Raw genomic sequence first — 12,871 nt, 5'->3', positions numbered from 1 at the left:
TTACATGCTTTTTCTGTCTCCTGTGGTACTTTGTTACCCACATCCTAGCTATTGTTCAGTATGTAACTCCCACCAGAGTCTTTATTACCTTGCAGTTTCTTAACTCCATCCACAAGGATTTGGTTACTTTTTTTTAAACCAACAGAGCACCCTGCCTCCTTTGCATATCTGCCTGACCTTTCGATACAAGATATATCTTGGACATTAAGCTCCCAACTACAATAATCTTTCTGCCAAACTCAGTGATGCTCACGTGAAATCTGCCAATCTGAATATAGTCAACACATTTTCATAAAGTAGTTCATGGAATCAACTCTTCTGCATTCTACTATAGATTAATCCTTCATCATCCAAAACTGCTGTTGGATCAGTTGGTTTAATTGTTATTTTCTTTACGGCCCAAAATGTGGACGGTTTATTCATTTCCACAGATGCTACCTGACCTGCTGAGTTCCTTCAGTAACTGTGCATGTTCCTTTGTATTTCCAGCATCTGCAAACTTCCTAGTATTTATTACTAACAACTAATTGCTTGTATTTTCTGTTAATACTTATTAACAAGTAATTGATCAGTATGCTTCCTAGAGGCTACAGAATGTAGATTCAGTATGTCCCCAAGTGGTTACACTTGTATGATTCTGGAAATCTTGTGTGGTATTTGAATTGGGGCTTTCTGATTGGCTGACTCTCATCTGCAAATTTAAATAGAATGTCTCTTATCTACAGTTAAAAAAAGAGCTGACCACAAGAGAACCATTTTTTTTATCTTCTGCCTTCTGCTACTAGCTTCTGCTCTTCTTACTGTGTTTTTCAGTTTTTTTTCTTCTAACACTTTAGTAAAACAATCATGGAACAAGAATTGTGACTTTCCTGGCTTCTGAAAGATATAAACATCAGAATCCCAAACAGCTTTCACTATTAAAGCTACTTATCTGCTTCAAATGAACACCAGAAAATTTAACACCTTTTTAACCATAAAATTTGCTTTCAGCAACCCATCCAATAGTTTCCCTTGACTGTACAAACATCACAAAATCTTGACATCTGCTCAACTCATTGTTGAATTTCAAACTTTATTTTGCTGCCCATCTTCAAGGCACTTCCATCTCTGTAACCTTCTTTTGCCCACATTGCTGAATATTTATCTCTATCACAACTCTCCAATATCCTTCTTGCAGCTCGCCATCCCAAAAACATACCCCTGCCAAGCTCCAGTCCCTATATTTTGTCCTGTATGGTCCCACTCTCCAAACACATATTATTGATGTATTCATCCACCTTCTGTCATTCAATTTAAAGTTTAATCTTTAAATTTTCTACATCTTTTCCTCATCCTGGGTTACAATTTTTTCCTCCTGCTTCAGGTCGTCTGGCCTCTTTGCAAAATAAGTTCAGCCTCTATGACTGGGAAACTTTCCTCAAAACACAGATGTTCTAATGAAGGTCTGCTAACCCTGCATACATATCATCAATTCATAGCAGCACACACTGCCAATGAAAACTAGCTTTTGCTTTTAATACTCTAGATCAGACAGTTGGCCGGGGTATAGGTATTTACTGTTTTTAAAATCACGAAAGGCATGCTTGAGTATACACCATTATACAATTTATTTTGTATAAGCATGGAATGTAGATATCAGAAAAACATATTATTACTCTTATTACTAATTTTAGTTACCTTCTAAGCTGAATGGCCTGATAGGTCATCTAACAGAATAACCATATTGCTGGGTTAGAGAATCAAGACAGACCAGGCAAAGCTGGTAAGACATTGATGAATCTGATAAGATTTTACAACAATACAGCACTTCCATTGAACCATTACAGAAGCTTGTTATACTAGATTTTGTTTGTTTAAAATGCTTGCTACATTGTTGAGATACAAATCAGCATCTGACTCAATTACCTAGGTCTTTGGGAGCTATCTACAATTGAGAAAATTCAGTCATGAAGTTTAACCTTACTGATTTACTTCTACGTGTATTTAGTTCAATAACATAATGGCACTATCTAGCAAGGAGGATGTATTCCCAGTGCTAAAATGGGCAATTCTAACACATAAATCTGCAGAGAATGGAGGGGGTATGGATATTGTGTAGGCAAAAGGAATTTATTAGTTAGGCATTTAATTATTAGTTTAATTAGTTTGGCACAACATTGTGGGCTGAAGGGGCCTGTTCCTGTGCTGTACTGTTCGATATTGTAATAACAATGCTTTCAAAACCACAATTCTAACCATTAATTGGCACCTTCACTTCCGAGGAGTTCCTGGTTCAATTTCCACTCCAGAGTCCTGACAACACAAATTCAGCTACAGCAAGGCACTGAATGGTGTGACGCTGCTGCTGCAGGTGCCATGCTTCAGGTGAAACTGTCATGCAATGTTCCATCCTCTCATATAGACATGAAGATCCTATGGCAGTTGATAAATTTATCTTTTTTTTTAAAATACATTTTTTTATTAGTTTTTCAAAACATTTTACAAAATTAAAAACCCCAAATCCCAATGAGGAGCATTAATACAGTGCAAGATTAAGCATACAATAACAATATGCTACAAAGGAAGAGAATTTAACAAAAAAAGCACCTAAATTAAAGACAAGTGAGCTTAGTGTCCTCCCCAAGCCCCACAAGAAAAAAACAACTCCAGACCAAACACCACACAGTATAAAGAGTATAAGTCCGGACAGTCAAACTCCCAGACTGTGAATACACTTAGCAACAGAGGATAATAATGCCTGCTACCAGAAGAAAAGAAAAAAAGGGAGCTGAAAGCAAGGGACCGAAAAGAAGAGAAAAAAAAGAAAAAAACCCTAGTCAAGAGGAAGGTTATGAAAGTACTCGATAAAAGGTCCCCAGACCTTATGGAACTTTAGATCCGAATTAAGAACTGAATAATGAATTTTTTCGAGCTCCAAGCAGGCCATAATGTCGTTAAGCCATTGCGCATGAGTGGGCGGGGCAACATCTCTCCATCTAAGGAGGATCAAGCATCTCGCCAAGAGAGAGGCAAAGGATAGTATTCGGCATTTGGTCAGACCCAGACATAAATCTGTCTCGCCCCAAAAACCAAACAGAGCAATTAAGGGGTTAGGTTCTAGGTGCTGATTCAGAATACCCGATTATGTAGAAATTTATCTTTTATATCCTTACTTCAAAAACTAACTTTGGTCATTACCAAATTACTGCTCTTGGGAGTTTGCTGCACACAATTTGGCTGCTACATTACCTACATTCAAACAGCGTTGATGTTCAAGGAAGATGTTACTAGCTGTAAGACTTCCTGCTTGAGCAGTTTTACTCCAAAATAGGAATGCAGAAGTGCCAGGTAAATAAATCTACTTTTCCCATTCCAGATCTCTAAATTGAAACCACAAATCAAAGTTTACAAAGATTTAAATAAAAACAATAGTTCATCACAAAATTCTGTGCAAATACAGGATGAAAGTTCTACCCAACACAGTATGAAGACACTGAACTTTAAAAAAATCATAAGGCTGGAAATGGGGACATCAGTCTTGAAATGGGAGCATCAAATGGGAATGACAGTTAATTGAATGGGGACAAGTGGTTAGCTTAAGTTAAAAAGTGACAGGAGATATTAATGAGAAATGTTCAGTGATCACCAGACATCAGGGTGGCTTGCTGCTGAGAGGAAAGCAGAGAGGCAACTAATCTTAAGGTCACCTATTTCTGGTGATCAAGCTGGACACTTACTGGGGATAAGGAGGGCAGAAAAGGCAGAAGAGCTTGTAAAAGTTGTGCTTTCCAAAATGATGACAATGCAACAATCTACATACTAGCATCCATTTATTGTTTCATGTCACTGTTCAGGATTTGGGCTCCACTTTGCTCAGTCTAGACATGTGACTGAAGATTCTGGCTAACTATCGTTTCAATAATCATTGCAATATGAATGAAATACAGCACTCGAACTTCTGACTAGTCATCTATTATTTCAGATTCTAACAATTGTTTTGTTTCTCCCACTTCTACATTCTTCAGACCACTCTTGCTTTCTAACTTGTTTCATTGCCAACTTTGTCTTTCTTGCAGCATCATTCCCAAATTGATTCTCTCCATGTTATCACACACTATCTTTAATTCTCTAATGCCCTTCCCAATAAATGTCACCAGTAGCTCAAATATTTTCTTTTTGATTTCAGTTTTTCAGCTTTCTTTGTTGTACAAAATGTACATTGCTAATTCCAACCTAGAACATGCCCTCATTCAAAATATAATTCTACTAACCAACTTAAACCTGGGACTACAAAACAAGATGACAGCTATACATGCACCAAATTAACATCAATTAAACATGCACTTATTTCGTAACTGTAATAAACATAAGAACGCAAAATAAAACAAGCAGGAATATGTCTGTCAGCCCCCGGGTCTGCAAATCATTCAATGCTGACACAACTTTGGCCAAACACGCCACTTTCCCATTCTCTCATTACCAATACCTGTCTTGTAGTTTAAACAGCTTTTATTCTCACTTTCAATTTATCCACTGCCAAAGGTCTCCTGGGTGGAAAATTCCAAAAATTCACACTCCTTAAGAAATTCCATCTCTATATAAATTTGGCTAAAGAATGAGGTTTTGCCCTTCTCCCTACTGAGATACCTCACTAGGGAAAACTTACTTTCAGCATTCACCCAGTCAGAACTTTTCAGCATTTTGTTTCATTGATTACCTCAATCTTCTATCCTTTGGAGCATAGGCTCAATCAGATGGTTAAATAAATAACTGCATTTAGAATGAGAGAATGTTGCAAAGTACATTTTGTATAAAACAAAACTGCCAAATGCTTAAATGAAAATAGAAAATGGCAACATCTGAAAAGAATAGCAACTTATACTTCAAAAACTAACAAAAGACAAGGCAATATGGATCAATGACAGGCAATACAGGCACACCTCCAGGTTATATGCTGAAAGTGGAAAAAATGAGCAACTTTGAGTTGCTGGGTGTCAACGTTGTGGAGGATCTGTTCTCTGGCCAACACAATTGGATGCAATCACAAAGAATGCATGCCAGAACAGCTCTACTTCATAAGCAATTTGACGAGATTTGTAGTGTCACCAGAGACTCTTACATGGTGGAAAGCATTCTAACTGGTTGCATCAGAGCTTGGTATAGAGGCTTTATTGTACAAAATCACAAAAGGCTGCTCAAGGTTATGGACTCAGTCAGCTCCAGCATTGAGGACATTTCAAAAAGGCAGCATCACTTAGGGCCTCATCAGCTGGGACATGCATCAGGGAGGAAATATGGAGCTTGCATGCACACACTCAATGCTTCTTCCCTTTCGTCATCAGATTTCGGAACAGTCCATGCACACAAACACGTTACTTTCTGTTGCACTGTTTAGATCATATTAATTTTTATGTCTTTGCACTGTACACTGCTGAAAAACAAATTTTACATCATAGAGGACAGTGAAAACAAATTTGATGATTTTTCCTCAAACTCCATCTCACAATTCAACTTCATGAATCCTCTCAGCATTAACCTCTGGAGCACACACCCCCTTCTTTAAAAATGCAAGCCAAACCAGAAGCAGAACTCTACTCAATGTCACAAGCATCTATAAATGTGCTTTAAAGCTTCCCGATTTTTACACTGTTTACTGCTTACTATAAAGTATATTTCATTGGTGTACCTGCATATTTTCCTCTTTACATTTCACACACCAGGACCCTTAGACTCTTGTACTTTGTCAATCACTCCATTTAGATCATCTGTATTTTCTTCTTTCTTTCCAAAGTGGATACCCTCAAACTAAAACCAAACTGCTGGAAGAACTCAGTGTGTAAAACACTGCTGGAAGGGACAGACAAGCTTTCTTAATGAGGTCCCAGATCAAGAACCCAATTATCTAGTTTTGATCAGTATCATATTTATTATCACTGACATATGTCATGAATGTGCTGTTTAATGACAGCAGTACGGTCCAAGATACACAAAGCTACTTTTAAGTTACAGTAAATAAGAGTACTAACTTGCTTTCCTCTTTAGTGTTTATGGACGGAACAGAAATCTGATGGAGGAGGGAAAGAAGTTGCTTCTAAAATATTGAGTGATTCTGCAGATGCTGGAATTTTTGAGCAACATGTACAAAATGAACTCTGCAATACAGGAGGCATTTATGGAGAATAAACAGTTGACATATCAAGCTCAGGCCCTACAGCAGGACTGGACAGAAACCAAACCAAGAAAGTGTGGGGGAAGTACAAGTTGGCAGGTGATAGGAAGGAAGGTGGGTAGGAGGGGTGATGAAGAGGTTGGGAGATCATAGATGAAAGAGGTAAGGAGCTGAAAAAGGAACCAAATAGAAGAGGACAGTCAACCATGGAAGGGAAGAAAGGGCACCAGGGAGAGGTGATAGGCAGGTGAGGAGTGAGGCAAACCAGAATGGGGAATGAGAAAAGAGAAAAGGAGGAAGTGGGAGAAATTACCAGAAGTTAGAGAAATTAATGTTCAGTCTCCTGAACCTCTGCTCCAATGATAGTAATGTCTAAACTGGTGAGTGCACTTAGTAATGGATGCCACATTCTTGAGGAACCACCTTTTGAAGATGTCCTCAATGGTAGTACCCATGATGGCGCTGGCTGAGTCAAGAACCCTCCACAGCCTCTTATGATCCTGTGCATTGGAAGGTCCATACCAGGCTGAGATGCAACCAGTCAGAATGCTCTCCACGATATCCTTGTAGAGATTTTCTAGGTCTTTAGTGATATACCAAATCTCAACTTCCAATGAAGTATAGTCACTAGCGTGCCTTTTTTGTGATTATATCAATGTGTTCAGCCCAGGGTAGATCCTTGGACATGCTGACATCCAGGAACGTGACTCACCTTTTCCACTGTTGTGCATGTTCTCCCATCTTCCCTTACTGAAGTCCACAATCAATTCCTTGGTCTTGCTGACGTTGAGTGCAAGGTTGTTGCAATACCATTCAACCAGCCCATCTACCTCACATGTGTACACTTCATTACCATCTGAGATTCTGCTGACAAGCAAAATCTTAGTCATACTTACAGATAGCATTTGAGCTGTGCCCAGCCACACCAGTATGAGTGTAGGATATAGTGAGGTAAGCAAGTATCTTTGAGGTGTGACTGTTTTGACTGTCAGTGAGAAGATGTACTTATCTACAGTTATTGTGATCTCCTGATGAGCCAATGCAAAGGGAGGTACTGCAGCCTAGGTTTTGAAGTTTGTTGATTAGTATTGAGGGCATGATATTGTCAAATGCCAAGTTACAATCTGTAAACAGCAACCTGCCATAGGTATTGCTGTTGTTCAGAGGCTCCAAAGCCAAAAAGAGCTAGTAAGATTGCATCCACTGTAGGCCTGTTGTGGCAGTAGGCAAACTACAGCAAAGTCATGGTCCAAAGCATCAACTATCCTTTGGTCTCCACAAATGATATTTTACTGACTGAATTTTTCCAATAAACTGTTTTTAGCTCCAGATTTGAGCATTTGTGGTCTCATGTCTCCTGGATAACCCAACAATTCTGAACATAATACTTCAGCTGGCAATTTCTTGCTTGCTCACTTAACCCATCTACATCCCTTTGCAAGTTCCACATAACTTTCCACTCATTTTTGGGTCATCAGCAAATATCCCCACTGTACACTTGGTCCCTTATAACAAGTACTAGCGTAGATTACAGGTGAGGCCAGAACAATAATTTCTTTTGTTCTTTAATTATTGCTAAGTAAAAGATTATCCCCATTTCCCCCAAAATCTTTGATTACATAGTCATTTCCCTTTCCTTTCCAATATGTTACTCCCAATGCTTTCTACACTGTTACCTTCTGAGGGGCACATCATTAAATGCACTCCTATTTACTGGTTCTCATTTTTACACCTTCAGAAAACTCAGCAAAGCAGACAAATACCGGTCTCGAGGTAAATATTGGAATAGGTTTTAAGAATCATCATCAGGTGCTGTGCCCAGTTTGAGCTTTGACTGCCTTGGCCCAGATATTCTTGTTTCGAGTCAAGTGGATCAATTCATTGGTATTCATTTCCAGTTCTCTAGCTGCTGTCTCCATCATCATGTCTTTTCCTTCCTTTCTTTCTTCCCTTCAATCTTTCCCATAAGTTTTGTTTCAAGTTCAATTTTGTTGTCATCTGACTGTACATACATACAATCAAATGAAACAACTTTCCTCTGGACTACATGCACACACATCACAAAACTAAATATTGCCACAAATAAGTTAATAAGATACAATTCAAAATGCACATCACGTGTACAGAACAGGTAAACAGCAAACATCTCACTGTCCCAGTGACAAGACCTCAGTGGCGGCAAGGTATTTATTAGTCTCACTGTCTGGGAAAAGAAGCTGGTATCCAATCTGGCAGTCCCTAGTCCTGATGCTCTTGTACCTCCTTCCTGATAGCAGTGGATCAAAGAGATTGTGGGATGGGTGGTCAGGATTGTCAACAATATTTTGGGCCCTTCATACACAATGCTCCTGGTAAACATCACAAATAAGGTGGGAATTGCGATTGTCTCAGTGGTTTTTACTGTCCTCTGGTCTTATGGTCTTGAGAGTTGTTAATTCTATCAACATCAGGTCTTTTAATTCGGAGTTCAGAAAGCCACACTGACACTGGTCAACTGTCTAATGATTTAAAACAAAGTCCCATCATTACTTTCTTATAGTACCACTATTACATTATGATCCCACCATTTACCAGAGGATAGACTAATTCCCATAGTTTACTGTTTTATGTCTCCACCTTTTCCCAAATAACGTACTTACTTAGTTTTGCAATCCGCTGGAACCCCTCCAAAACCCCAGGTATTAGAGCAGATTATAACCAACTCATCATTTCAGTAGTTGGCTTGTAAATTTCTGGTGACAAAGACTGCTTAAATTGCTCTTTCACTATAACTTCTTGATTATTTTCTAACATTAAAATGCTTCTAATGTATTCTGCTATGTAGAGCTGTCTTAGACAATAGTCAAATCCTCCAATTTTACTTAGTAAAGACAAGGACGACTTCAATTGTTTCGGGATAACTTACAGCTAAAGATACCACACTTTTCATTGATTAACAACCCTTAGTGCAAGTTAACAAAATGTGTATCTGATAAAATTGCTATTTTAAAAAAATCATGTCGAGGACGTCGCCTTTGCAACTTCAAATTGCAGAGCGAGAAACTACAGACTGGAGTGAAATAGAACCCTATTGCAGCGATAGTGACTTCAGTGCCCGAACTCACGGATTTAAAGCCCCGGACAAGTTACCCCGTTTCTCTACCCGCCTTCCAACTAGTGTTCCGCCGAGTGTCGCGTGGCCCGCAGTTTAGCGCAGCGCGCCGAGAGCAGCTGCAGAGGAAGCCTGAAGCCCAGGCCCTCAGAAATCAGCTCGACCTGCCTGTCTCCGGTCTGCCCCAACCTGCCCGCGCACACACAACCCCTCCATCAACACGCCTAGCATTCACTCACTCCGCCACCGACGCCAATCGCCACCTCACCTGCCCCCCGTCGCTGGTGCTGCCCGCTGCCTCTCAGTCACCTCCGCGCGCTAATGGCGGACACCAAAGAGACCACGTCCCATTGGACACCGCCCAGTCCGGCTCGCACTGACATCAGAATACGTAACGAAAGCCAATTAGAATCGGCGATTGGCTTCGGTGTTGGCGTGTTCGGGATCTTAAAGGGATTGTTTCTCAATTACCGGTTGAAAGTAAAAACTCTTAAAGGGGCAAGGCTTTGAGGTCGCGTTTGCTGGCTCTGCGCTGAACAACACAGCTTTAGAAAATTGTCTTGAAGACAAAGTTCTCCCAGTTCAGGTATCGTAAGAGGTGCTAATATAAATGCTAATGACGAATATTTAATATAAATAAACTTTACTAAAATCCAATTATCTGCCCATTATCACATTTCTGTCCCTGGGAATTGCTATGCACAATTTTAACACTTACAGTCCCGTCTTCTACCAATGGCTACAGACGAATGTACTTCTTTAGCTGTAAAGGCCTTTTAATTCTTCTGAGGCTTTCAAAGACGCTGTACAAAATACAAGGCATTGTCCTTTGATTACCTTGAGTGTGGTCTTCTGGGGAAGAGCGATCATAACAAGATAAAATTCCTCATCAAGATTGAAAGTGAATTTGTTTAATCTGAAATTAATGTACTAAATCTACAGAAACTTTGTGGGTATAAAGGAGTGAGATAGATATGATGGCTCAAGGAGCTTCATTGAAAGATGGTGAGCAAGCAGTGGGAAATATTTAAGGAATATATGCAGGAACTGCTATAATTAAACAATCCATTCAGGTACAAAAACACAAAAATAAAAGTGATTGGACTGTGGCTAAAAAAAGCAACACTCTCGAAATGCTGGAGGAACTCAGCAGGCCAGGGAGCATCGATGGAAAAGAGTCGATGTTTCGGGCTGAGACCCTTCATCAGCACTGGGAAAAAAAGGACCTATCACCTACCAACTGTTAGGATGATTTGTTGTGGTCAATTAACCCCACAAACAGTATAAGTTCTGCATGTGGGAGAAAACCAAAAACTTGGGGGAATTCTTGCATGCTGTCACAGGAAGAACATGCAAACTCCACAGAAACAGGAACACAGGTCTGAATGCTAAACCCAGGTTGCCGGAGCTTTGAGACTGCACTGCCTTTGTACACAAGTAGAATAATGTGACAGTATGCTGTATACTTTGAATAGATGATTAATTATCCATTTTGGAAAGAGCAGAAAGGCAGGGCGTTGTTTAGGTGATAATAGACAGGAAAATGTTGATGTACAAAGGGATGAAGATATCCAACTACAACAGGGGCAACAAGCAGTTAAGGCAGCAAACAGCACGTTAACCTTTATTGTAGGTTTTGAGTACAGCAGCAAGAATATCTTACTACAATCATGCAGGCCTTTGGCAAGATCTTATGTAGAGCTTTGTGTGCAGCTTTGATCTCTACTAAAAGGAGGAATACACTTGCCATGTAAGAAGTGCAGCAAAGGCTTAGCAGACTAATGGTACTACAGATGCTCAAATCTAAAACAGAAGCAAAATGCTTCAATTCTTGGACTCGAAACATCAACTGATTCTTCTTTCCACAGATGCTGCCTGACTGAGTTCTTCCAGCATTTCTGCTTTCATTTCACAAGAATGATTCCTGGGATGGGAGCACTGCAATTGGGTCGGCTGGGCCTGTTAAATAAAACTCTTATAATCTAGTGTCCAATTGTTCAGAAATCCTGACAGTTCGTCATCTGGCTCACTCATTAGTAAACAATCTCCTCATTAATATCATACTCGTGTGTTGGGTGTTCATCTGTGGAGTTCTCTCCAATTGAAAGCTAGAAGCGTCAAGCGGCTGAATATACTCAACAAGATGGATAGATTTCTCAACACAAAAGGCATCAAAAGATATGAGAAAGTGGCAATGTTTTTGAGATGGAAGAGGCATGATCGTACTAAATAGTGATGCAGGCTCAAAGGGCTGAGTAACCATACTTGTGCTCTAAATTTTCTATGTTTGAATTGAACCAGGTCACATTGAACAATATGAGCATTGGAATGCATGTCCATCAGGATGATTGCCTGCACACATTTTCTTAATGCAAGACATCTCTGCCCCTATCTCGGGCCATCTGTTACTGAAGCCATTGGCTAGGAATGGGGGTACAATCTCCCACATTCAATTACTGTACTTGTAAATGTGAAGACAACCCAAATGATGTCCATGTCCTAACCAGCAGGTTGTCCTTTCACCAGTTGTCTTTTCCTATAGCCTGACCTCTCCCTACCACTATAATCTCCTTCATAACCATAATCCTCCAAGAGACCTGTGCCATTGCAATTCAAGGTTCTTAATCATCGCTGAAATTAATGATTTTACTATTGTCAATGTGCTGTCAGTTACCATCATCTTATTTTCTGAATTATTTTTCTCTAAAACATGTGTCTATATCTCTCTTGTTATGTACAGGCAACCCTGTAAAAATATCAGCAGCAATAGAATACACCTGGAGTCTGGTTTTATGCATATACAGGTGTAAAAAAATAAAGTTCCCAAACTCATTCAAGCTCAGGTGGCAAGTTACAATCTCACGATGGTATGCAAGAAAGTTCAGTTCAATCCATGAAATTGAGGTGAGAGAGAAGTTTGTAATCCAAATAAACAGGTGTTATTGTTCTTCCCGTTGTCCTCCGAATCCTTCAAGTTAGTCAAATGAGACTCCACTAAGGGTACCGTCTTCAAGTGGTAAAACTACTAACCCAGGCAAGGGTTAAACACACCGTTAGTTCTCACAGGGTCACCCTTACACACATTGTGATAGCCACTGATCCAGTTCCACGACATACGATGCAACTCCAACAGCGATTTGCCACAGGGGTGCCTTCTGCAGTGAAATACCACACCCAGACAAGGGTAAACACACAAGTGGTATTCACAAAGGTTTCCCCCTCACCAGAGAACCCACTCCTGTGGATTAACTATGTGACAATCACACTTTTGTATTTGAATGGAATCAAACTCACCCTTACTTGGAGAGCGAGTCTAAACAGTCATCTCTTTGTCAATAGGTTTATTCAGTTTCAAACCTTCCTCTCCCCTCCTCTCTGCAAACTTCTTCTAGTTGCAGCACTTGTGAGAGTCATTTATCAATACTCTGGATCGATCTCAACTCACCCCTTTGGGCTACTGAAAGTTTAAACCAGCAACCCTACTCACTGGTGTCTTCCATTGACCGAAACCATCTCAACTCTGACTGTGTGTGTCTCTGTGTCCTTGTATATTCACAACAAGCTGTAGAAAAAAACGTAAACATTCATTCATTGTCCATCAAATAACTCCACCTCTCTCACCATAGTAATCA

General features: G+C 39.8%; 1 protein-coding gene across 3 annotated transcripts in view; it reads right to left on the bottom strand.

The window, feature by feature from the left end:
• Positions 1-9,611, bottom strand: part of nap1l4b (nucleosome assembly protein 1-like 4b) — a 121,777-nt gene extending 112,166 nt beyond the window's left edge. For 2 of the 3 annotated variants that reach the window (XM_073049266.1, XM_073049263.1), the window contains exon 1: positions 9,508-9,611. The gene's annotated coding sequence lies outside the window, so the exon portion shown is untranslated. Of the gene's footprint in view, positions 1-3,232; positions 3,253-9,507 lie in introns of those variants that run through there. The other variant, XM_073049265.1, reaches the window with a different exon arrangement.
• Positions 9,612-12,871: the final 3,260 nt, after the last annotated feature.

This window comes from Hemitrygon akajei, chromosome 6 (genome assembly GCF_048418815.1).
Source record: "Hemitrygon akajei chromosome 6, sHemAka1.3, whole genome shotgun sequence".
NCBI classification, from domain to species: domain Eukaryota; kingdom Metazoa; phylum Chordata; class Chondrichthyes; order Myliobatiformes; family Dasyatidae; genus Hemitrygon; species Hemitrygon akajei.
Note: the sequence above shows the minus strand (reverse complement) of the source record. Positions and strands in the feature narration are given on the sequence as shown.